This window comes from Schistocerca americana, chromosome 4, assembly GCF_021461395.2.
Source record: "Schistocerca americana isolate TAMUIC-IGC-003095 chromosome 4, iqSchAmer2.1, whole genome shotgun sequence".
Lineage (NCBI taxonomy): Eukaryota > Metazoa > Arthropoda > Insecta > Orthoptera > Acrididae > Schistocerca > Schistocerca americana.
Window position 1 is genome coordinate 52149341 of NC_060122.1, and position 27117 is coordinate 52176457.

Below are 27117 nucleotides of genomic sequence, written 5' to 3' on the forward strand. Positions count from 1 at the left end.
GCAATTACACCAGTTATACTGGGTAAAACAACAACAAAATAATACATTATTGTGAAGCACATAGTATCTAACTAGTGTCTTAGGTGGGTCAAGTGCAGATTGTATTCTGATTTCTCTCCACCTAGGATTCCTGTCTTGGAGATGACACACATTGCTGCTGACATGAAACACAGACAATAAGTGTTATCATGCACCAGAAAGACATTATATTTAGAACTTCATCCCTCAGAGCAAAAGTTACTGGATATTTCTTCAGGTAAACATGGTAATGTGTCAGTTACTACATTGTTCTGTTCCATGACAAACTATTTTTAAATTGTATTACTGAAGTGAACCACTTCTGCATACACTAATTTGCAACTGAGAAGAAAGCTTAAAGGTTGGCAACCACAATATACTTTGGTGTAATTATCAACAAAATAGTGGTGGAATTTCCTGAAAGGGTAAATAATTGTGACAACTTCATATTCAATGGCTGTGTAGGCCCATTAGGAAAGGATAGTGTACAGACACTTCATCTACCATCTAAACCCCTAATTTGGAAGAGAGAAGCTCCCAACCTGGTAAATGAAGCATCAGTTGACAAGCAAAAATCCTGGGACATTCATATGGTACACCAACTGTTTATTTGCTAGTGCATCTTTGATCTTATTAAAAGCAGACTGGATTACTTCAGACCCAATCTAAGGGATCAGTCTGCGTACAAAATTTTGTAATTGTTCTGCATATAAAAACTGGTTTGGAACAAAATGACAATGTTCATTGGCTAAATCTGAAGATACTTTTAACTGCACCTGTTTGGTATACTGGGAAGTTATGAACTCTTTGTATTTTTGTTTTGTCAATTGTCTCTCTCTCTGTCTCTCTCTGTCTCTCTCTGTCTCTCTCTGTCTCTCTCTGTCTCTCTCTGTCTCTCTCTGTCTCTCTCTGTCTCTCTCTGTCTAGAAAAAAAATTTTTTTTTTCATATTGCCTTTAACATCATATTGCTGAAAGTATTCTAAAACATTCTCTACCAATGACATGTGCACTTCCAAAATTTGTGTGGCATTCATCAAATCACCCACATATAAAGTAATTCTTTGTAGTAATTCTGGGCCTAACACATCATGTAATGTTATTATAAACACACCAACACTCATGTTTAGAGTAACTGATGTCATTCTAAACGGGTAGGTATGACATGCAGAAATAAAAGCAGTGTACATTACAGGAGCTCTGTTTAGACTTATCTGTCGATACGACATACTCAAATTGATGGAAACGAGGTACTTGATCCTTGGCTCCACTGTACTTGTTGAACTAAATTTTCTGCTCAGATTCTCACACGATTATTATTTTATTAATTGCCCTCATGTCCAATACCAGCCTAGTGCTTCTCCTAGTCTTACCTACAGCCAACAGGGGGTTGCAGTGCTGTCTTTTTGATGGCTTCCAATCCATCATTGAATGGTTCATGTGGTAGAATGTTGTCTCAATGACATAGTCTACTTTATGCTCAGAATCTCTCATTTATGCACAGTATGGAACACTGCTAGGGAATGAAATTCTCATTTTCATCTTTTAGTTGACTGCAAAGAATTTTGTGATAGACACTCAGAGTTGCACAATAGTTTTTACAAAAATTGCATGAGAACAATGATATAGTAGTCCTCTCCTGTAGCAAATGCCAGAAGCAGTGAACTAAAAAAAAATGTGTTAACAGATGTAACAGTATGCAATGTCTGATCTCTGGTGTCTCAGATCATGTAAAATATTGTTGTATGGATGATGTAATATGTGCTGCAATCCATCAAGACATATTTGGATTTTCCAGTAGTAAATATGAAGGTACGAGTGATTAATGGAGACTGGATATAAGTATGGAGTGTGGGTGCCTTTAAAGAAGCACTATAACATTACAGATTAGGTATCTGAATGAAGATTGTTAATTGGAAGCCATATGGAAATTCACAAGAAGAAAGAAGCAGCTTTGGATTGCATCTTATCTGATAAATACCAATAGCATTGGGCAAGCTACAATTAAGCAACTTTTGCATCCCCCCAAAAATAATTTTTGGTACTAGTCAACTTGTACTTACCCAGCACTGCATTGTAACGTATGTGTCACACCACTTGTATTTGGTTACATGAGTAATGAACCTAAGAAGTAAAATGAAAGGGTCACAGCCCACAGAATCTTTAATGCCATGCGTTTGCAATGTAATCACAGTGTCACACCACAACACTCCCAGCAATGTCTGATGTTCCAGTTGTTAGCAAGACTTTCTGCTGGAATAGCCCTACCTAACTAAGCTAGATTCTCCTCTCTGGAGGGTACCTGTCTACATACAGACAGGTTAGTGTATGTAACGGACACAGGTCTCCACTCTGCAGCACCAGAAATACAACCTGGAGCCTGAACTCCCATGCTGCAGTCACTACAGACCCTTCTGTTAGCAGAGCTACCATAGCTCCAGGTCACATAGCAATACAGGGGATATACAGTGCACTGTGCAGTCCAAATGGAAAAAGCCTGTCAGTAGGAAGACAAAGAGTTAATGATTATCGAGTTTTCCCAGTTACTGTAGCACAGTGCCTTAAATATAGGCCATGTATTTTAGTTACAGACCCTGCTTCATATGAAAACAGAGGTCTACTACTGAAGGAGAGCTTTTGTGCCTAACCATTGCTTCCTATAGCTGGGGCATCTTTCAAGGTTGTAAAAGTTGTGCAGTAATCTTGCATGCATTAAGTGTTGTGGGCACCCTTTAACTGTCTGAAACTCCTTGGGTCTTTCCTGCCAAGTAAAAGCAATACCATCATGACAATTATAGGAAATGCAGCTCCTTCTGGCAAGAGATAGCTAATTACAATATCAGACAATTAACGTTAACAGGTGACACATCTTGCCGATCTTCACTCATACCTCACATTCACTGGAGGGTAGCAAGTTTCCATGTGATGTGCACAACTACTCTGGAGTAGTTATCTATGGAGTTCGTGGGGAAATCTTCATTGTTGCACAGTTTCTGATCATCATATGACATTGAGCAGTATTTGTATATTTTCAGTGATGAGGATTTCATAATCATGGAAATGAGCTAATTCTCTTGGTGATTTATTCACTGACCTGATGTGGCACTGGACAAATACACAACATGACATTGAACCACTTCTGCACCTGCAAAGGTCTAAAAAATCCTCTAGTTCATACACCCCAAGAAATCAGCATTTTGGAACTAAGTATGTTGATTGCGGTGTTAAGAATATCTCACATGAAAGAACCTAGTGGCAGTCTTTTATATGCAAGTATTAGGTGAACAGAGTGTCTTTGGAATTCATACATCAAGAGCTTTCATACACAACTAAAGCATTTGGCATAACACTATGATGTGTATTGTATCTGTATGTAAGCTCTCAGGAGCTATGTACAATGTAATATAAAACTATGTTCATATGTGATCTTGCTTTCGTGTCCAGCATTACTATATCATTATTACTCATAACCAGGCTCCAGCCAGAACATAACGTCAGCCAAGAGGTTCACCTGGCCAGCATCTTCAGGTGATTAATCCGGCACACTAACTCGTTCAAACAGAAATTAAAGCATATAGCAGCTCCTGTGTACACTATCTAGGTCTACTACACTTGCACCACTCTAACTGTCCACCAGTGCTAAGCGTGACAGTGCACCGGCAGTGAAAACTTGCAGAAATCGAATACCAAACACTTATTAAAAAACAAACAGAACAGGATACCCCTGTAATTCTGTTTATAATGGACATAAGGGGTATCACTTAAGAGAGATCTGAAACACTGTTTTGTTTGACATTAAAACCTACTGTCTTTGTTTTGGGCATCAATTTTTAGCAAATTCAAGTACTCACAGCTTTAAGTATCTTTTCCTCAGGAACTATTTGCATTACAGAGTGAACTGGGTGGTGTTTTACTTGTGACAATTGAAGAGAGCAGTTTTTCTCACTTTCCTTAGGAAAGTGAATAAGGAAGTGAATGGAAGGTTTAATCAGATTTTGTCATCTTTTTTGGTGCAATGATTACAAATTTTAAGAATGTCCTATTTACTTAACTGCTTATCATGTTTTGTTTACTTCGCAATAATTTTTCTGTTCTCACCCACAAACTGTGTTTGAGTAACTGAGAATGAAAGTGATCTCAGCTTGTAGAATAGTGGTTTTCAGTAAACATCACACTCTCTATTCCAAAAGTTTGAGCCATGCACATTATAATTAGTATGAATGATTGTATGAATGTAACATGCAATTGTACACAGCTTGAAAGAAAATGGAGAGAAAGTGAATTTCGGCGTTTTCAAAATGGGCATCTTCACTAGCCTGTGTCATTAATTTATAACATGGAAGTAATATCACATGTGACGGTGAATTTTTGGTTCAAGTTTAGTAAACCCAAAGAAATCACTTTCCAGTCAGATCACTATTCTCTGGAAGACAAGAAAAAAAGGAAAAAGCCAGTGAGCGCAGAAGTTATGTCACAACACACATTCACTTTTCTCAGTAATCACATCCCTCCACGACTGATGCAGCAGTGAAAAACACTCCTTTCCAGAAGCTCTGAATTCGGCAAATGAGAAGTTGCAGGATTTACTAGTGGGCCAACTCAAGTCAATACAAATATTCCAGGTGTCTTTCAATCAGATTGACAAATTTGATGAGCTGCTCACTGAATTACAACAACCACTATAAACTATTAACAATGATGCAGATGATGATTTACAGTTATTGCATACTGCAAATAGGAATTAATCTCTCTCCCTACAGTAGACAGATTGAGGTAACTTCTAAACTTTGCACACAAGCAGACAATTCAATTCATATCCAGGAAAGGAGAATCTGAAGGTTTGTTGAACAGAAAATATAAACATGAACATTTGAAAGCTGAATGTAGAGCAATATTGAAAATAATAAAATACTAGAATCTAAGAAGTTAGTGTAACATCCTTACACCTCTCACTGAAAGTTCTTCATCTGACCACCCTATGTTAGTGTGCTGAGTATGTAAGATAGCACTGGGCTCCAAATGTCAAATACATCCAACTGTGGGATGTAGTGTACTGTATCACATTGATCTTTAGCCGCATGTATACCATTATTGAGACACAGTGCAGTTGCAACTGTGTAGAAGTGCAGAATCCAAAATGAGAGGATTATTTTAATACCAGTAATGGTAGACTTGGCATTCAGAATAAATATTACTGTACTAACAAAGACCTGTTGGAGCATTAAAAAAAAAATAAAAAAAAAATAAATTAAAAAAAATAAATAAAAAAAAATAAAAAAAATCACTGGCCCTGGAATTAGTCAGTTTTTAGTTTTGTTATTCCACATAATGACTGACCAACTCTGAAAATTTAAAATGCCCTCATAATCTGAAACTGCACATTAGGAAATATATTATAAGTTTAAAACAGAAAGAAACAAGTATTAGATTTAGGCACTGTGAACTTGTCTTTAAGAAGTGTAACTGACAGCATGCTGCTACCTGGGGTCTGTTTATCCAGTATTTGAGAATGTGACCTCTTAATGGAATCCAATTAACTTTTAGAACATAAGTGGAAAAAGTTTAGGTAAGGTTTGTTATTGTACTTGAAGTCAAATATTTAACACACTAACTCACTGTGAAGTAATCAAACTCATTTTAAAGTAATTGGACTATTAAAGTTGCTTCACACACGGGAGTTTGATTGTTTAATGGATCTGTAATTTACTGGTACATTTGTACCTTGTCATCCATGTGCTACAAAATTTCCACAAGTAAATTAGACACGTTTGGAAATCCACTGCATTAACCTGTTTGTATTCAAGATATCTACATGATAACCATGCAAGCATGTTATAAATTTCCAAGAAACTGTTGTCATGATATGTCTATAAAGTTGTTTGTTCATAACAACAACATTTGTCAATATAATAGAAATAGTAACGTTAAGTAAGCATTAATCAAGTCAATATTCTGTCATTCATAGGTATTTATTTTTTAATTATTGTACAACAAGTTTCAGAGCTACATCTCCATTTTCACTGACTGTGTGAATGTAATGAGCATTACATTTGTTTCAATTTTTCACCTTACATCTAATGATACAATTGTATAGTTAACTTCCTTCAATTTAACATCAGCTGGGATGATGGCAGAGTGCAAAAGAGATGGAGAATTATGTCTACTAACATTACATACATCAGACCACAGAACTTCCTCTGTCTTGTGCATTGTTGAAATAGTTCCACATTTAGACTTACATTCTGAAACTATTTTTGAGATGTCTATGACTATACTACATACTAATAATACATATTTAACCAATATTACAGTGATGTGATGTAGATTATAATCGATTTACAATTATTTCCATTCACATAATTGAAGAAATAAAATATGACATTAAAAGATTATTTGGAGAACTATACACTAGCCATTTTAGTTTATGTACTAACACACTGAGCATAAATTTTACATTCTAATTTAAATACAGAGTGACTTTATACTCAGTGCTGTTTGCTATTTGCTGCTTCTATTGCTATATGAGCAACAGAGCAGGTCGAGGGGAAGGGGGTTTGGAGAGGGGGAAAAGTGTGTCTCACTGACATAAGAGCTGCTGATCATTAAACAGGCACTGTCATTACCACATCCTGTTGAGGTGCGGGCTGCTGCTTGCATCTTGACTATATTTCTTTTCAGCTGGCTGCTTTCTGATTAGGTGTAAGTAATAGTCCAATGGTACTAAATATTACTATCAGCTGAAAACTCATCAGAATACCTTGATGTGCCACATCTACTACAGTGAAATGTGCCAGAGAATATACTACCTGTAGTTTGGGACTAACTGCCATTTACAACCTCAGCATCTATAATGCTGATGGCCGTCAGGGAAGGTGAGACTTGTACAGTACCGGTGAAGCATGTTGTTGGCCAGGTAGTCCTCTTGAATTGCCAATTCCACCAAGGCTGTTGCCCTACATGCAGTTGATGTCCTTTGCCCCAAGTGAAGTACTGCAGGTCCACATCTGGCTGGAACTCTTCATATGATGGCAAAGATGGAGAATGATCATAAGCAACAAACAGTCACTGTCTTCATAGTAATAGTCACGGACAGTAGGAACAGTGCACACATCCGTGAGCTCCAGGACAGAGACCTTCAGACATCATACTACTTGAGAGGCCGTGCACTGAAGAGAGACTGCCTTGGGAAGAAGTAACTTTTGGCAGTGTTCCATCACAGCATAGTGTAATCATTTTCACTTTGGTCTCCTCTTCATATCTGGCAGCCACAATTATGTTCTTCATCTGCTGCACACTGTCATTGGTATTACAGAACAGGAGTCTGCTCTGTCTCATCTGTATTTATTCAGTAACCATCGAGTTCACCTCATTGATATACACCACTCCAGTATTGTCCATGTAGTAGTGGCAGCAATGTGAGATTATGTGTTTCCAAAACACCTCATAACGCCTTTCAGTGGAATCACAACCAAACCCAGCAACCCTTCTTCCAAGGGTGCTTCCTTATTCAGTAGGCTCATGTTTCCATACCACTTACTTTATGCAAAGAACATCTCCAACTGTGGTCACATTTTGTTACAAAACCAGAGCTTAATCAGAGTGATATCATATGAACACTGCTCTCTACACATCCACAATAACCCTTTCCGACCTCACCGCCTCTTACTTCGCATTCGTATTTGAGGATGATTATTTTCAGGTGTGTGGGGACATCTACATGGGTATGTTACCAGCCTTAAACAAATAACCTGCAGCTTGGAGGACCAGGCTTAGTATTATGTGATTGCTCTACAAGGAATGCTGGCTTCACAACACCTGAGCATGCCCTCCTCCCCCCTTCCACATAATGATTAGAGAAAGAATATGAAAGACACCGCCCGGCTTCACAACCTAATACCATTGGGGTCGAAAAATCAAGAGTTGGCCAAGGGAGGCTGACAGAAAAGGTGATAGTAGTCTGATAAATAAGTGGAATCAATGTCAGAATTAGGTAACAGCTTAGTCAGTCATGTGGTGGCATTTTCAAAGACTGTCAGAGAGTGCCTGATGAAAAAGGAGCATTGTTGTATGAAGGACAGAGTATTTCCATGGATTGTGAAATTTTGTACATGATAGTTGCAGTCTAACTACAATTTTATATCAGTGCACAGAAAAGGAATCAAGTTGTTACTTATACAGTAATGACACTGTTACTGAATAAATATAACTTTTAGAACAAAACCATTACAGACACTTCTTACAGGTTATCTTTTATTGCACATGGGAGGTTGTGTACATCTACACAACAAAAGCTACATTCAGGCTACAACTTAGCTATCAGTACCAGCTCTCTGAGTCAAATAATTAGCTGTTATTCTTGAAACAAAGTTACTTCATCCCATCATAATATAAACAGTAAGTTATTTCTAACAAGCAAATTGTGCGACAATTTTTGTCTCTACCATTTAACAAAGCATGCCCAATACAGATACATTTTTACAACAGTCTTCATTACAGTGCTTGAAAAAGTTACATTAACTTAAGAATTTCAGTAAGATTAATATGAAATATTTGCTTCCTTTAAAGGAGAGCAAATTCCAATGACATTAATCGTACAAATGACAGTGACACCAAACTTATGCATTACAAATATCAAAGAGTTTCTCTTTCACAGTCAGTACTCCAAGCACACCACAAATTCCATTTTCACAAAGTACTTTGCACTGATGTTCACATGAATTTCCCAGTGTTATTGAAAAGTAAATAAATATGAAAAATTATCTAATTTTACACAAACTCTTCAGCACACTGTCAGACTGCAACAGTATTAACATACAAATTTCACACAAGGAAATTTATGTATCAAATGAAAAATTTAACTGCAAAATCTAAAGTTTCTGTAACAGTTACTTCCACAATCAGGAGAGGGTGGTATGTCTGGAGAAGTTAAGAAATGAGGAGGAACTCAATCCAAGCCCACAATCTGAGTCACCCCTTGAGGAGATGGTGAGCATACAAAATGATCAGATGGTAGACAAAGATACTTTTGTGTTTAAGTCTTCACACAAAGACATTCATGTGCACTTAGAGTCTCCCTAAAATTGTTAGATAACTATTGTCTTTGAGAAACGCATGACACTGCTGCTTCCTGAAACTTATAACACCTGTGTTCTGTCATTGACCATCCTCACAGTTCCATATAATTGACAAAACTGAAAATAAAGCAATGTAACAATGAAATAGTGTATTATAGTTGAAGTGTACTTTTAATATTTGCAGAAAAATATTTTGTCAATTGTCATACATTTCTCCACATAGGAAAAAAAAATTGTCCCAATCAAAATGTAAGGAATGCAAACATACATATCCAGTGCTTCAGACTATACACTGTCTGTCAGGTACACATGTTTCATTTAAGAAGCCAACAAGGTAATACAAAGTAGATCATACAGATAAAGGGCATATATGTGGATAGTGTAGAGTGACAGTAAATGAAAATTTTCAATGTATGTACTTCAAAATTTTTAAACTATTTACCCCATGATCAAACTGTATGTTCAGAGTGCATATGCTGTATGTGTATATGCCACACAAGTATAATAAAAGAAACAGTGCACAAACCGCAATTTAAGTAAATGGCATACGTATCAAATGTCATGAGGAGTTTCATTATTAAGCCTACTTGAGTTCAATTTAATGAAATCATCAAGAAATATAGTAACACATTTATGTACTATATTTCTGAAGTTTATAACACTAAGACGAGATTGGAATACATGAGTGATTAAATAATCATATTAAATAATGTATCATCTGGAAGTATATAGAAAATCACATTGAATAGCAAGACAACACATCAAAATAACCTGAGAGCTTCATAATGTAATCACACACATGGTTTACTACTTTACTTAAGGGGCAGGGAGATCAATATGAATATATCACTGGCACTCTAGGTACCTGCATGTTATTTTTCCACATGCACAAAAACTAAAAGGAAATGGAAATATTCACAATTCAAGCATAATCATGGAAACAAAACATTTAGAGCAAAATACAGTACATAATGCCCACCAATTGATGAGGAAGTACTCATAGAGAGTGAAGGATTGGGAAAGCTTTGAAAGCACTAGAGGAGTAATATGTTTTTCTGTACTTATACATCACGTTCAGATTACACTGAACCCATCATTACAATTATTAACACAAATCTACACTCAAACCACAATGTTGAGTTCAAATGGTTCAAATGGCTCTGAGCACTATGGGACTTAACAGCTATGGTCATCAGTCCCCTAGAACTTAGAACTACTTAAACCTAACTAACCTAAGGACAGCACACAACACCCAGCCATCACGAGGCAGAGAAAATCCCTGACCCCGCCGGGAATCGAACCCGGGAACCCGGGCGTAGGAAGCGAGAACGCTACCGCACGACCACGAGATGCGGGCACAATGTTGAGTAATTAAGTAAAAACTGTCATGTGATATAACAAAAGAACAGGAGTCCTAACACTACATGACTGTGTAAAGATAGAACAAACGTTTATACTGTATACAATAAAAGCCATGAGTGGTCAGAAGTCTGAAATTCACAAAATCAGGAATGTAATCTAATTTTGTTGGCCCTTGTTAACTTCAAAGGCATATGATGAGATTAGAAGACAAGCAATATGGTGGCCAAAGTGTGTGCTAAAACATAGCTTAAATTGGTAATGTAATTCTCAAGGGACTAAATGTATTACAACTCAAGTGCATATTTAAAATACATTGAAAGGAGGCAAAATATAAACCACAGAAAAACCCTCCATCTGGAGAAGCAGTAATAGCAAATCAACATTAAACAGTGAACCTATGATATCTTAAGGAACCAAACACTCAAGTTTTTAAATTATTTGTAAAGCAATCAGATGTTTGCAGCAGTTTAAATGTGTTAAATATCTGAATCACAGGCAAAAAAGAAAAAAAATTAGATAACGTTTGAACTTATGTTTGAAGTCACCAAGTTTTCTCAGTATGAAGCACTGCATTAATATAGTCTGTGTAATTTGCCAATCATGAGCTACACTGACTGAAAACACCATCATGTCCATATTACAGTCAAACTGTGTTAAACCTTTGACCTAACATTATACCTGTTAATGAGTAGATCAAAACAGGTATTTAATTATTGACTGAATATAAAAATATATATAAAATGTTGAAATTCAAATTCTTGTTGCCCCTGGAAACTGTTACATAGCCACCATGCATCTGGTGCTGGGTGTCATGAACCAGGTTAGTCATTAGGTAGTATTGATGGAATACTGTTTGGGCATACAATAAATACTGATCCATATCCATTACTCTCTCTGATTTAGGCCAATGATGTACGTGCAGTTGTGAACAATGCAAAGCAGTGGTTTCCAACCCATGGTAAGTTGACTGCAGTGTGGCAATGGACGCCAGCTACTTGAAGTCAAACATTTAACACAATAATTCATTTTTAAAGTAACCAAACTATTGACACTGTTTTATGCAAGTGTGTTTGATTCTTTAAGGGCTCAGATGTTTACTGGTACATTTTTAACATGTGGATGATAATGTGCAGAACATACATGAAAAAAAATAGTGATCTATGGAAACTCCACTTCAGTGACTTGCTTGTATTTAAAATATTGATGTGATAACCATGCAATGAGGTTATTACTTTACAACAAACTGTTATGAATGAACGACTTTATGGACATCACAAAACAAAAAATTTTGTGAACATGCAGTAACACAAACAAATGTAGTGAGTCTTGAGTTTGTTGGTATTCTGTCATTCACAAATTGATCACTTATTTATTATTTTCAAATGAGGTTTGGAGCTACATCTCCATTTTCACCAACTGTATGTATCTAAAGAGCATTAAATCTGCTACAGTTTTTCACCCAACACACAAAAATGCAGTTGCTACATTTAAGGAGGTGAATTACACCTCATGTGGAATACTGGCAGAGTGCAAGAGCAATGCCACAATAATGCCTATTAACATTACTTGCATTTGACCACACAACTTACGTTTTCTGCATTGGTGAAATACTTCCACATTTTCACTTACATTTTGAAAAGACGTTATGACAATATAGCACAACTTATGCAGTAGGCTCATTCTCCACTCTGCTTACTTCATGCAGACAAACATATCTAACTTTGGGCACATTTCGTTCCAAAACCAGAGCTGAGTGAGACTGGTATCATATGAACACTGTTCTATGACCTGTTCCAACATCACCACCGCTTACTTGTAATTCATATCTGAGGATTATTATTTTCTGGATTTTGAGGACAATTCTTACATGGTCATATTAACAGCCTTATATAACCCACAGCATTGAAGACTGAGCTTTGTGCTGTGCATTTGCTCCACAAGAAATCCTGGCTTCACCACACCTGAACATGCCCTCCTGCCCCCTTCCACATAATGATTAGAGAAAGAAAATGAAAGACACCCTCTGGCCTCGCAACCTAATACCATCGGGGTCGAAAAAACAAGAGTTGGCCAAGGGAGGCCAAGAGGAAAGGTGATAGTACAGTAGTCTGGCAAATAAGTGGAAGCAATGTCAGACTTAGTTAACAGCTTAATAGCTGTCAGTCATGTGGTGGCATTTTCAAAGATTGTCAAGGACCATATGACAAAAAGAAAATTGTATGAGGCATTAGATATTCTCATGGATAGCAAAATTTCTTGAATGAGTAACAGCACTGTTACTCATTAAACATAAATTTACAACATACACTCACTGCTCACATGATATCTTGTATTCCACAATGGAATTTATGTGCTTTTACACAATCACAGTTACATGCACATATATCATAGCTATAAACAGAAACTTCATTAAAATAAGGCCTGTAATATTTGAACCAATAATAATGAATGATGCTTGATCTGGTCAGAATATAAAAAATTAAGATTTTGTAACAACTCAACTGTAGGCCAATAATTTCATTATCTACCATTTACAAAATTATTTTGAATACAGAGAAGTATTTTTAAAACTCACTTAATTAGAATGCTAGAGAGGAGCATCACTAACATAAAAAACTTTTGTTTCCTTTCAAAGAGAGCATATTCCAATGACTTCGATAACAGAAAAAGGTAATGATGATTACATAATGTAATATGAACATCTAAAAATTTCTCTGAACACAGGAAAAATAATCTATTGTGGAATCGATACGAGTACTCAAACACACCACAGATTCAATTTTTATGAAGTACTTTGCAGAATTTATGTGAAAATTAGTGCAAGTTATTGAAAAGTAAATAAACATGAAATAATTATCAAATTTTACACAAACTGCCAAGTACACAGAAAAACTGTAACAGAGTATATACTGACATAAAAATTCATACAAAGAATTTCTGTATCAAATGAAAAAGTTAACTGTGAAAACTACAGCTTTTGTAGCAGTCATTTCCTCAGGATATGATGGTACATTGGGAGAGAGTAAGAAAGGAAATACAAGCCCACAGTCTAAGGGACCCATTCATGGTGGTGGTAGTGGTCAGGGTACAGGATGGATAATGATCAAATGGTATAACAGATACATTTGTGTGTGTGTGTGTGTGTGTGTGTGTGTGTGTGTGTGTGTGTGTGTGTGCCTTCATACAGAGACATTGAGGTACACAGAGGCTCTGCCTAAAATTATTAAGCAAGTACTGTCTTTGAGAAATGCATGACACAGCTACTTTCTGAAACTTATTACAGCTGGTTTCTGTCACTGACCATCTTCACAGTTCCATATAATTGACAAAACTGAAGAAAACTCAATGTAACAATGAAATAGTATATAACATTGAAAGGGTTCTTTTAATATTTGCAGAAAAAATTTTTATCAGTCATCATACATTTCTCCACGTATGAAGAAAAACTGTGGAAATCAAAATGTAAAGAACACAAACCGACATTTCTGGAGCTAAACACTACACATTGTCTGTCAGGCACATATGTTTCATTTAAGAAGCCAACAAGGTAATACACAGAAGATCATACAGATATGAGCATATATGTGGATAGCAACATACAACTGTTTCCTCTAATATTATATATATGTAGTTCTAGAACAAGAGTGACAGTAAATGGTCAGTTTCAATGAATGTGCTTTTTAAATTCTTGAAATATTTACTCAATGACCAAACTGTTTGTTCAGAGTGCATGTGTATATTACACACAAATGTAATAAAGGAAACAGTGCACAAACCGCAATTTAAGTAAATGTCATCAGGAGCTCCATCAGTAAGCCTACTCGAGTTCGATGTAATGAAATCATCAAGGAATTTAGTAACACATTTATGTCCTATATTTCTGAAGTTTATAGCACTAAGATGAGACTGCAATACAAGAGTCATTAAACATTTATATTAAATAATGCATCATTCAAAAGCATATTGAAAAATACATAGCAAGACAACACACCACAATAACTCTAGGGCTTCATAATGTAATCACACACCTGGATTACTACTTCACTTAAGGGGCAGGGAGATCAATATGAGTAGACCACTGGCACTCCAAGTATCTGCATATTATATTTTCATATGCACAATAACTAAATGGAAAGAGAAATATTCACAATTTAACCATAATAGTGGAAAAAACATTTAGAGCAAAATACAGTACATAATGTCCATCAATTGGTGAGGAAGTACTCATAGAGAGTTAAGGACTGTGAAACCTTTGAGGCACTAGAGGAGTAATATGTTTTTTTGTACTTACACATCACATTCAGATTACACTGAACCCATCATTACAATTATTAACACAAATCTACACTCAAACCACAATGTTGAGTAATTAAGTAAAAACTGTCATGTGATATAACAAAAGAACAGGAGTCCTAACACTACATGACTGTGTAAAGATAGAACAAATGTTTATACCGTATACAATAAAAGCCATGAGTGGTCAGAAGTCTGAAATTCACAAAATCAGGAATGTAATTTAATTTTGTTGGCCCTTGTTAACTTCAAAGGCATATGATGAGATTAGAAGACAAGCAATATGGTGGCCAAAGTGTGCGCTAAAACATAGCTTAAATTGGTAATGTAATTCTCAAGGGACTAAATGTATTACAACTCAAGTACATGTTTAAAATACACTGAAAGGAGGCAAAATATAAACCACAGAAGAACCCTCCATCTGGAGAAGCAGTAATAGCAAATCAACATTAAACAGTGAACCTATGATATCTTAAGGAAAAAAACACTCAAGTTTTTAAATTATTTGTAAAGCAATCAGATGTTTGCAGCAGTTTAAATGTGTTAAATATCTGAATTGCAAGTAAAAAAGAAAAAAAAATAGATAACATTTGAACTTATGTTTGAGGTCACCAAGTTTTCTCAGTATGAAACACTGCATTAATATAGTCCGTGTAATTTGCCAATCATGAGCTACACTGACTGAAAACACCATCATGTCCATATTACAGTCAAACTGTGTTAAACCTTTGACCTAACATTATACCTTGTTAATGAGTAGATCAAAACAGGTATTAAATTATTGACTGAATATAAAAATATATATAAAATGTTGAAATTCAAATTCTTGTTGCCCCTGGAAGCTGTTACATAGCCACCATGCATCTGGTGCTGGGTATCATGAACCAGGTTAGACATTAGGTTGTATTGATGGAATACTGTTTGGGAATACAATAAATACTGACCTATATCCATTACTCTCTCTGATTTAGGCTAATGATGTACATGCAGTTGTGAACAGTGCAGAGCAGTGGTTTCCAACCCATGATAAGTGGACTGCAGTGTGGCAATGGTCACCAGCTACTTGAAGTCAAATATTTAACACAATAATTCATTTTTAAAGTAATCAGACTATTGACGCTGTGTTATGCAAGCATGTTTGATTCTTTAAGGGATCAGATTACTTGGATTAGTGGCCTTTAACAATATTAGTTTAAGTGCTTACATCTACAGCATGAAATTTTACAAGCTAATTTAGACACAGAGTAGCTCTCTCTCTCTCTCTCTCTCTCTCTCTCTCTCTCTCTCTCTCTCTCTGGCTATGAGTAATAAGTATTCAAACCAACATTACTCGCTGACTTCTCATAAAAAACTGGGAAACAACTTACACATTTGAGGTGCCTGGCAACTGCTGGTATCTTGCACTGTATTTCTTGTAAGCTGTCTGCTTTCTAGTAAGTCTAAAGCAATAGTCCATTAATACTTAATAATGTGCCATGAGTAACTACTCTGTTGAAGAGTGCCAGAGAATGCATGTGTGTAGTTAGGCACCCAAACTTCTATTCATTACCCTGGCTATTATAATGCTGAAGGGTATGTTAGCAAATCTGAGACACATACAGTACTGCATCAAGCACGCTACTTGGCAGGTAGAGCTTCTTATCTGTCACATTTCTATCACACTGTTATGGAAGGAAGTTGCCCTATAGGCAGTTGACACCTTTTCCCCAAGTGAAGGAGAGCAGGTATACATCTGGTTGAAATTCTTCATATTCCTGCTTGCAGGGATGCAGAAAAATCTTGAGTGACAAACAGTTGTCATTCTCCAAGTAGTAGACACCAATATAAAAATGAGGATTGGTGCCAACATCAGTGAGGTCTAGGATGACAGACCTTTGAATATGGTACCATTTGAGATGGTCTGTGGAAGATTTTGTGGACAGATCAAGCACACTTCCATCTGACAAGATATGTCAATACACAGAACTATCAAATATGGGCATAGTAAATCCACACTCAAATCAACCAATTCCCCTTCATCCTAAAAAGGTCATTGTGTGGTGTGGGGCTACAGCATCATTTACAAAGAGAAATGCTTTTGATCCTGTTACTTGTACCATCACTGCTAAGTGCTGTCAGTCTCTTTTGCACAACCACATCATTACAGCTCTCCAACAGCTTGTATGTGTGGTTGGGATTATTTTTATGCAAGATGGCGCACCTCCACACATTGCAAATCCAGTTAAGCAGTTGCTGAAGCGTCATTTTGGAAAAGCTAGAATAATCAGCCGCCATTTCCCTACATCTTGGCCATCCTGATCATTTGATCTTAATCCATGTTACTTCTGGCTGTGGAGCTAACTCAGGGACATTGTGTTCAGTGTTCTGATTGCAAACTTAGCTGCAGTGAGGTCATGTATTGTGCAAAACATTCTGAACATGACCCCAGAAACACTTCAATCAGTTGTGGAACATGCTGTTTTTTTATTTCAACTTGTTGCGAAAAACAGTGGGCAGGATATTGAACATATTTTGAGCCAATGGCACAGAAATTAATAATCTGATCTGATTTGATCTTGATTGATTCTTTTTATGTGGTTTTTGGCCTCAGGACAATTAAAAATCAAATTTTGTCATTCAATGTGATATGAACCTGTTGTGGTTGGTGGGCTTACATTACTAATGGTATCACACCTTTACACCCATATACACTGAGTAGCACAGTTTGTTTAATATGAAACACACATCTTAAGCATTGTTGTACAATTCATTTCTGTTTTGTGGTTGAAAACTATTAAATTATGATGCTTGCAGTGCTATTGCTACATTTTGTAACTATTTATTTTTCATCTGCCATACGATTTCCCCATCTCTGATAATATTCCATTGCAGTTTGATGTCATTCGTACCAGTGGTGTTATTTCTACAATGATTTGAAAATTTAACTTTGAATATAATCACCTTATATATATGCATAATCACAGTAAACAGCAAGTCAACACATCAAAGTACCACGGGAGCTTCATAATGTCAGCACACAACAATTAGATTATTACTCTACTAAGGAGGAAGGAGTTCAGTATGAATAGTCCACTGATACACTAGATAATTCTGAGTCAGCACGTGATTATTCCATAGGCACAAAAACTGTAAACAGAAATATTCTAAATTCAACAACAATAGCTTAAACAAAAATTTAATTTAATACATCATATAAACTACTGAGCAAGCTAAACATAGATTGAGAAAATGTGAAAGGTTCAAAAGGACAAGAATCATAATATGTTTGTCTGTACCTATAAAATATGGTTCAGATAAGACTGAAATCATCCTTACAACTATCAATAGAAATGTGTGCTCAAATCACTATGTTATGTATTTAACCAAAAACTTACATCTGATATAACAAAAAAATAAGAGTCCTGTCATCTTGACTGTGTAAAAACTGTACTAATTTTGTGCAGTATACAATGAAAGCCACGGATAATCAAAAAGCTGATTGAAGTTAACAAAGCATGACACAAACAGATTACATTCCTGCTTTTCTGTCAAAGGCATATTATCGGATTAGAAGACAAGCAATATGGTGGCTAAAGTGTTTGCTAAAATCCAGCTTAAATTGATAACATAATTCCCATGTAACATTGTATTAAGGCTCAAGCAGATAAAAATATTATGATAGATGTCCTAGTATAATCCATAGAACAAACCTCAGCCAAGACAAGTAGCTATAGCAATTTGACACTAAACAGCAAACCTCCAGTTCCTTAAGGAATGAAACTCCCACATTTTTAAATTATTTCTAAAGCAATCAGAAGTTTCTAGCTATTTTAAGATCTAAATATCTGACAGATATGTGCATGAAAAAATTTGGAGAAGGTTAGAACCTGCAGTTAAAGTCGGAAGTCATGAAGTACTCTCAGTATGGAATACTGCACGAATGTAGTCTGGGTAAGTTGCACATCACAAGCTACAGTGCCTCATTGCATCTACTCAAGGCATTACATCTACAATCCGCAAATCACTGCGAGGTGCATGACAGAGGCTACTTTCCACTGTACCAGTTATTAGGCATTCCTTCCTATTCAGTTCATGTATGGAGTGCAGTAAGAGTGAATGACTGAATGCCTCTGTGGTGACTACCACACACGTTGATTGCAGCTGACGCATAAAATTTGTGCCAACCACAGAGATTAATCCCCACAGTTCACATGGGAGTCACAGAGAAGAGAGCTGTTGACTGTGATTCTCAAACCTACCTTTTTTCTCTTTGTTGTCGATTCTCTTTTATGTATTCTCTTACTTGACAGCCTGTTATATATGAAAGAAATGAAAAGAGAGACTTGAGTTCACACTCCATTAGTTTCCAATTTCTAACTGTGTTTGCGTGGGTACACACCTACTTACGCAACATTGGTGACCCCGACTGCAAAACAAACAGCAGATATGGATATGGACACGCCAGCAGTGTCAAGACTAGCGGTTCGCTTACCAACCTTTTGGCCACACAACCCTATGCTGTGGTTCACACAGCTGGAAGCGAGTTTCATGTACGCGGGAATAACTGCAGAAACAACTAAGTTTCCCCTCGTAGTAAGCCAACTCGATCATCGTTACACAACTGAAGTTCAGGATATCATAACAGCTCCTCCAACAGAGGATGCATATGAATGGTTAAAGACTGAACTGATATGTTGCTTAGCCATTTCTCAAGAAGACAGAATCCGGCAAGTATTGACGCAAGAAGAAATTGGTGACAGGAAACCTTTACTGTTCTTGCACCATCTCCGCAGCACGGAGGACCCTGGCACGATTCCAGATAGCATTCTGCATACCCTGTGGAGTTCCCACCTGCCACCACAGGTAAAAGCAGTCATCGGCACGCAGAACGAGACGTCACTGGACACAGTAGCAGAACTCGCCGACTGCATACTGGAAGCGATCACACCGAACACACAGGTCAGTGTTGTAGACATAACTGTCAGCGCAGCAGCTGCATCTACCATGGTGTCTTGGGCAGATTACGATGCACTAACGGCCAAGGTCAATCTCCTATGCACACAGCTCTCGAAACTAATGTCGAATGGCATCAATGTCAATCAGAGAAGCCGTAGCCGATGACGACATGGAAGTCGTTTCGCATCGCAATCTACAACCGAGAACAGACAGACCATTTGTTGGTATCATAGTCGGTATGGAGAGCAAGCACGTAAATGCATTAGCCCACGTTCTTTCTCCAAATGCTTGTTCACCCACTGCTTGAATACTGCTCAGCAGTGTGGGATCCGTACCAGATAGGGTTGATAGAAGAGAGAGAGAAGATGCAACGGAGAGCAGCGCGCTTCATTACAGGATCATTTTGTAATCGCGAAAGCGTTACAGAGATGATAGATATACTCCAGTGGAAGACTCTGCAGGAGAGACGCTCAGTGGCTTGGTACAGGCTTTTGTTGAAGTTTTGAGAACATACCTTCACTGAAGAGTCAAGCAGTATATTGCTCCCTCCTACGTATATCTCGCAAAGAGACCATGAGGATAGAATCAGAGAGATTAGAGCCCACACAGAGGCATACCGACAATCCTCCTTTCCATGAACAATATGAGACTGGAATGTAAGGGAGAACTGATAAAAGTACTCAAGGTACCCTTCGCCACACACCGTCAGGTGGCTTGTGGAGTATGGATGTAGATGTAGATGCAGAAATTGGAGCGGAAAGTGGCAGTAGATGCTACCTCCTATCTTCCTGCATCTTGACGCCTTTTTATAACAGATGGTGCGCCAGGCAGGAAATTTTTAATCGACACTGGTTCAGATCTCAGTATACTATCGAGTCCTTGCATTGTTACCGGCCGTGCACAACATTTAACTTATCCACTGCCAACAATTCACAGATTTCAACATACGGATTACAACAAGAGAATCTGAACTTGGGACTCCCTAGAGATTTTAAATGGAATTTCACAGTAGCAGATGTCACAGAAGCAATACTAGGAGCTGATTTCTTATCACACTTCAGACTTTTGCCAGACTTGGCCAATGCCTGCCTGATAGACAGTCTCACCAACCTATCAATGGCTTGTTATTATCGTGACACAGACTGTACCAGTATTAAGTTGGTTCAAATGGCAGACACAGAGTACCGTGCAGTCCCTAGCAGATTTTCTTGAATTAATGAAACCACCCGGAGCACTGCACAAAGTGTTGCATGATACAGTACACTACATAAAAATCACAGACTGTGTTATGTCAACCTAGGACACTACCACCAGAATGCCTCGCTATAGCTACAGCGGAATTCGAGCTAATGCTTAAAGGAGGAATTATACGCCCGTCATCCAGTCCATGGGCGTCAGCCTTACACCTCGTACCAAAAAAAGGTGGAGCCTGGCGTCCGTGTGGCGACTACAGAGCACTGAATGCCATAACTATTCCGGATTGTTATCCTGTACCTTTGTTAAGGGACTACAATCACGCGCTGCACGGTGCCACAGTCTTTAGTGTGCTAGACTGCGCAAAGGGCTATACACAAATTCCTGTAGCGCCAGAAGGGGTACCAAACACTGCCATAACAACACCCTTTGGATTGTTTGAAAGTAATTTCATGACGTTTGGTCTGGGAAATGCTGCACAGACATGGCAACGTTTTCTGGATTCTGTATTACGAGGATTGACCTTCTGTTTTGCCTACCTGGATGACGTTCTCATATATTCTGCAAACAATTTACAGCACAAGCAGCATTTAAAAGAAGTACACCTATGCTTAGAGAAGTTTGGAATAGTGTTAAATACAGCGAAATGCCTGTTTTGCCAACCTGAAGTGGAATTTCTAGGTCATCGCATATCCGCTACAGGTTCAGCACCCTTACCCGGAAAAGCTGAGGCTATTCTACACATGCCCAAGCCTATTATGGTCAAAGAATTAAGAAGATACCTAGGCATGTTAAACTTTTACAGAAGGCATCTACCACAGACAGCTGAACAGCAGGCACCATTAAACTCGTTATTAGCTGGCCCAAAGGTTCGCAGCAATGCAACCATGCAATGGAATGAGGAATCTGATGCAGCATTCGAAGTGACACATCAAAGCCTGGCTCAGGCCGCACTGCTGGCACACAATAAACTAGAAGCACCTTTGGCACTGGTGGTGGCACTAACCAGTTTGGTGTTGGTGCAGCCCTGCAACAATTGGTGGATGGCACATGGCAACCTCTAGCATACTATTCGCACAAGTTGTCACCAGCACAACAACGCTGGAGTGCTTACGATACAAAATTTTTGGCTGTATATTTAGTGATCAAACATTTCAGACCACAAGTAATTTTTACCGATCATAAGCCCTTGACTTACACATTCAACAAGAACAGTGACAAATACTCCCCAAGGCAGTATTCTCAATTGGAGTTCATAAGCCAATTCACCACAGGCTTACGCCACATCGCAGGTTTAACTAACGTGGTAGCTGATTGTTTGTCACAGGTATCCAGTATAACACAGTCTGTAACTGTGTCCAAACTAGCACAAGCCCAGCAGGAAGAAGATGAGCTAAACACCCTGTTGAGTGACGACAACACGGCATTGAAGTTACAGCTAGTCGATGTGCCCGGGAATATATACGACTACATTGTGACGTACAACATGATCAATCACGCCCTTACGTTCCAATCACACATCGCAGAAGAGTGTTTGATTGTCTCCACGGCCTATTTCACCCCAGTGTTCGAGAAACTACCAGACTGGTGTCCAAAAGATTTGTATAGCCAGGAATAGACCCCAATTGCCGTAACTGGATTAGATCTTGCCCACGCTGTCCGCTATTCAAAGTGAGCAGACACATGCGCCCTCCAATTGGACAATTCCCGGATGTCAAGGCATGCTTCTTGCACATTCATCTGGATGTCATTGGACCTCTTCCACCATCAGGTGGTAATCGCTACCTGCTAACAATCATTGACAGGTATACATGCTGGCCGGAAGCAATACCTACCGATAACATCTTGGTGGAAACTCTGACAACGGCATTCATGTCAACCTGGATATCGAGAATCAGCTACCCACTCCACACAACAACTGATAGAGGATGACAGTTCGAATCAGAACTATTTGCTCAGTTAGCAAGATTCTGGGAATACTGCCATCACCACAACACCACCTACCATTCGGCAAGCAACGGAATGGTAGAAAAAATGGCACTGTACCTTAAAAGCAGCCCTCATTTGCCACGGTACTAAATGGATGGAAGCATTACCCATTGTACTGTTAGATCCTAGGACAATCTTTAAACCTGATATGGATGCCTCCCCGGCAGAGTTTGTCTACGGAGAAACAATATGTCTGCCTGGAGAGTTTGCTGACGACTCAGGGGTACCGAATGCAGATGTCCAGTCAGAATATTTACAAGGATTGAGAGAAATGATCAAGGAAATCAAACCTGCGAAAGAGACCAGACATGGAGCCCCGGTGTCATTCATGCACAACGATTTAAAAACTTGCACGCATGTATTGTTACGAACAGATGGCGTCAAACCACCACTACACCCGCCATACACTGGAACTCATCGCGTGATATGCAGAGATGCACACACCCTAAACATAGTACTGAATGGGAAACAAGTATAGTGAAACCTGCTTATATACTTCAAGACACTCTGGCAATGTCAGCATCGCACAGCGATCAGCACAAGACAACGATGCAGAACCCCACTCCGCTACCTCCGCAGTCAGTAAAGCAGCAGCCTTGATGCACCACGCATTCAGGCAGACAAGTGCACTTCCCTGCCCGCTACAGAGAGGAACATCTGAACTCCACTCTCACCAAGGGGTCTCATGTGGTGACTACCGCACACGTCGATCGCAGCTGACTCGTAAAATTCGCGCCAACCACAGAGATTGTTCTCCACAGTTCGCACAGGAGTCACAGAGAAGAGAGCCATCAACTGTGATTCTCATACCTACCTTTTTACTCTTTGTTATTGATTCTCTTTTATGTATTCTCTTATTTGACAACCTGTTATATGTGAAACAAATAAAAAATAAACTTGAGTTCAGACTTTGTTAGTTTCGGATTTCTAACTGTGTTTGTGTGGGTACACACCTACTTTTGCAACACCTCTGTGCATGCAGTAATTATTCTTATCTTATCCACATGATCCCTATGTGAGGAATACAGAGAGGACTACAGTACATTTGCAAAGTCATAATATAAAGCTGGTTCTTTAAACTTTGTCAGCAGACTTTCTCAGAATCAATTGTGTCGATCTTCAAGAGGGTTCCAGGTCAGTTCCCTCAGTGGATTACAACCTCTGACCATTCATACTGCCCTGATCTGTATACGTTCAATATGCCCTGCTAGACTTATTTGGTAAGGGTCTCACACACTTTAACAATATTCTAGAACTGTTCACGCAAGTGATTTGTAAGCTATCACCTCTATAGACTGACTGTACTTCCCCAGTATTCTGCCAATAAACTGTAGTCTACCACCTTTACCCACAACTGAGCCTACGTGATCTTTCCTTTTCATATCCCTGTGAGGGATTACACCCAGGTATTTGTATGAGGTGCCAGATTCCAACAGTTACCATTCAACATTTGACCTAAGATTATATCTCCTAATGAGTAGACCATAGCAGGAATTTAATTACTGGCTGAAATTGAAAGATATTTATGAAATTTTGAAAGTCAAATTTCATTGGTCCTGGAAGCCATTACATAGGCAACATGCAACTGGTGCTGGGTATCATGAACCAGGTTAGTCATTTAGTAATACCAGTGGATTAGTGTCTGGGAGAGAAATGCATCCTGTCCTGGACCCTCTTCGCCTTTATTTATTTTAATTATGTACCTACAGTTGTGAATGGTGTAGAGTACAAATTTGCTATGTTTTTAGATGTCAAGCATTGCAACATCTTTCAAACAGTTGGCAGTAACACTTTATCAAAAGTTTTAACTAGTTTATGTTAATGCCCTTATTGTGTTTTGTTATCAATAACTCCACTGTGTCTGAATATGACACAGCAGTCCAGCTGCGTGGCAATGAATGTAATTTTGTGTATGAAAAAAAGGCAGTAATTCTACGTGGCATATTGAGCAGTTCATTGACTGAAAACTTGAGTATATTAGACGTCGATAAACATAATAGTATGGCAAGCATTTTCATTTAAGTACAATCTGTGCTTAGTAGCTGTTCAGGTTTTGGGAAATATGTTACCATAAACTTGCTAACATGAATGAAAGGGTTTGTGCATGACTGTGTTTGGATTATCATGGGCTTGGCAGTGAATGTGTAAATTATCAAATTCCAGAATATACCAAGGTTTTGCCATTATTTCCACCTTTCATTCAAAATTAAGACCTTTTCTGATGCTTGGAATAGTTACATTGTATGCTGCCTGGTGGAAGTTTCAGTACAGTACGTTTCTGCATAGCTTTCTTACCCATGATCTGCCGCAGTGCATTCACAGCTAGGTCCAGGTAATGGAAGAAAGAAACCATGCTGCCACAGACAGTCAAACTGGAGATGAGTGATCTGCATTTAATGAAATCTGTGCATTCAGAGAAAATCCATTAGTAAAGATCATAAATATAATTTTTTACTGATAACTAATACAATTTTAATATCAAATAGCAAACAAATTAGGATCAAAAAACGTTGTAAGGTTGTATAATGCATACAGCTGTAATTTATGACAATGTATTCAATCAATTATTGATTAACACTAAAAATTTTGTTATCTGAAGACAGCTCATTTATTATGAACTACGTATCAAAAATTATATTTATGGTCTTCACTAACAAAGAATTTTTATGAACCCCTATTTTTTTAAAGTGCAGACATTAGCTGATGAACCAACCTGGGTACAACTGTCAAGAACTGGGCACGTTCTCAAGCAGAGAACATTAAACACTGTACTGGCAACTTCTTTGATCAGTGACAAAATTTCATGAGTTTAATGAAAAAAAAGAATAGACAACTGCATGTAAAAAGATACTGACACACTAAAACGACAGCTTCTTTCAATCTGCAGCTTCATTTTCATTAAGCACTATTGAAAGTGGCAGAATATTACTATGCAATTCCCAGACTTATTATCAACATCTAAAGTCTGTACTCATTTCACAAAAAAACACAAACTGAAATCAACTAATACAACACTGTCCTGTACTTTAAAATTATTCTGTCAAAAATTCCGGAACCTGATTTCCAAGAAAACTAAAGTTCTTCTTAAAATATGTTTAATTAGATTAACAAAAATATAAGAAGCTATACTTCAGTATCCATTTCTCATTTAAAGTAACCAAAGTTATTGGGTATAAGTTTTCTGTCTCTGTAGGATAGATAATTGTTTATTTTCTTTAATAAGGAACAAGTATTTTGACATATGAATAGCTTAGGAAAAAGGCTAAACTGTTCGGAAGACAGAACACTTAGTTGATACTATAGCTGCCTAATTGCAAGGCTGTTCAATTTTTTTCCCCATTAAACATGTTGCATGTTGATATCACAAATATGACTACTCATTACATGTGTGTGGCATGTTCCATCAGACATGCCCGGCAGAACATACTTTTGTTCTCGATACAGTGACTGTAATTATCAATTTTTGGAGGAAGATACCAATATCAGCATCAATTGGACATTGAAACAATTCACTGGTGAAAGCTAAAAATTTGTGGTGGACTAGGATTTAAAACCAGATTTCTGCTTTACATGAGCAGTCACCTAAAACATTCTGGCTACCTGAGCACACCCTTCATTTGATCCAAACTCTAAACCTATCCCACATACAAGATATGTTTGCAGCAATTTTCATATTCCCACTAGAGGTTTGAACCCTATCGTGCACATGCAGTGAGGATGTTATCAGTTAGCGTGCTTGAAGTTGTGAATTTGGGTCAGATAGAGAGTGTGTTCAGATAGCTGAAACAGCTAAGGCAAACACTTATGTGAAGCAGGAAATCTAGCTTTGAGTCACAGTCTGGCACAAATTTTCACCTTTAGCTACTGAATTATTTTAATAGCTTATTGCAGCTAATGTTAGTACCCCCTCAAAGTAATTGTTGATCAAAAAGTGAAAATACACAACTGGTCAGTTCTATTTAAAGTGGTAGTCCAGCTTTTGGGACAAAATATGCATTTGAATGTAACACTAATCTCAGCTGGCAACCCTACCTCAAATGCTCAGCTTACTGACCATTAGATATGGGCAATAAGTTACAAAATTCCTTCAGAGAGCTGAATCATTCTATAGAGTGGGGGACAGGTGGCTGGATAAAAAGGATATCTATTAAGAACCAAATGTTTCCTGTGATGTCAGCAAGTGGGATGAGTACTATAGGGTAAGTTGCTGCAACAGCCTGTGGTGTAACAGATGACAAGTGGTCTGTTGCATGC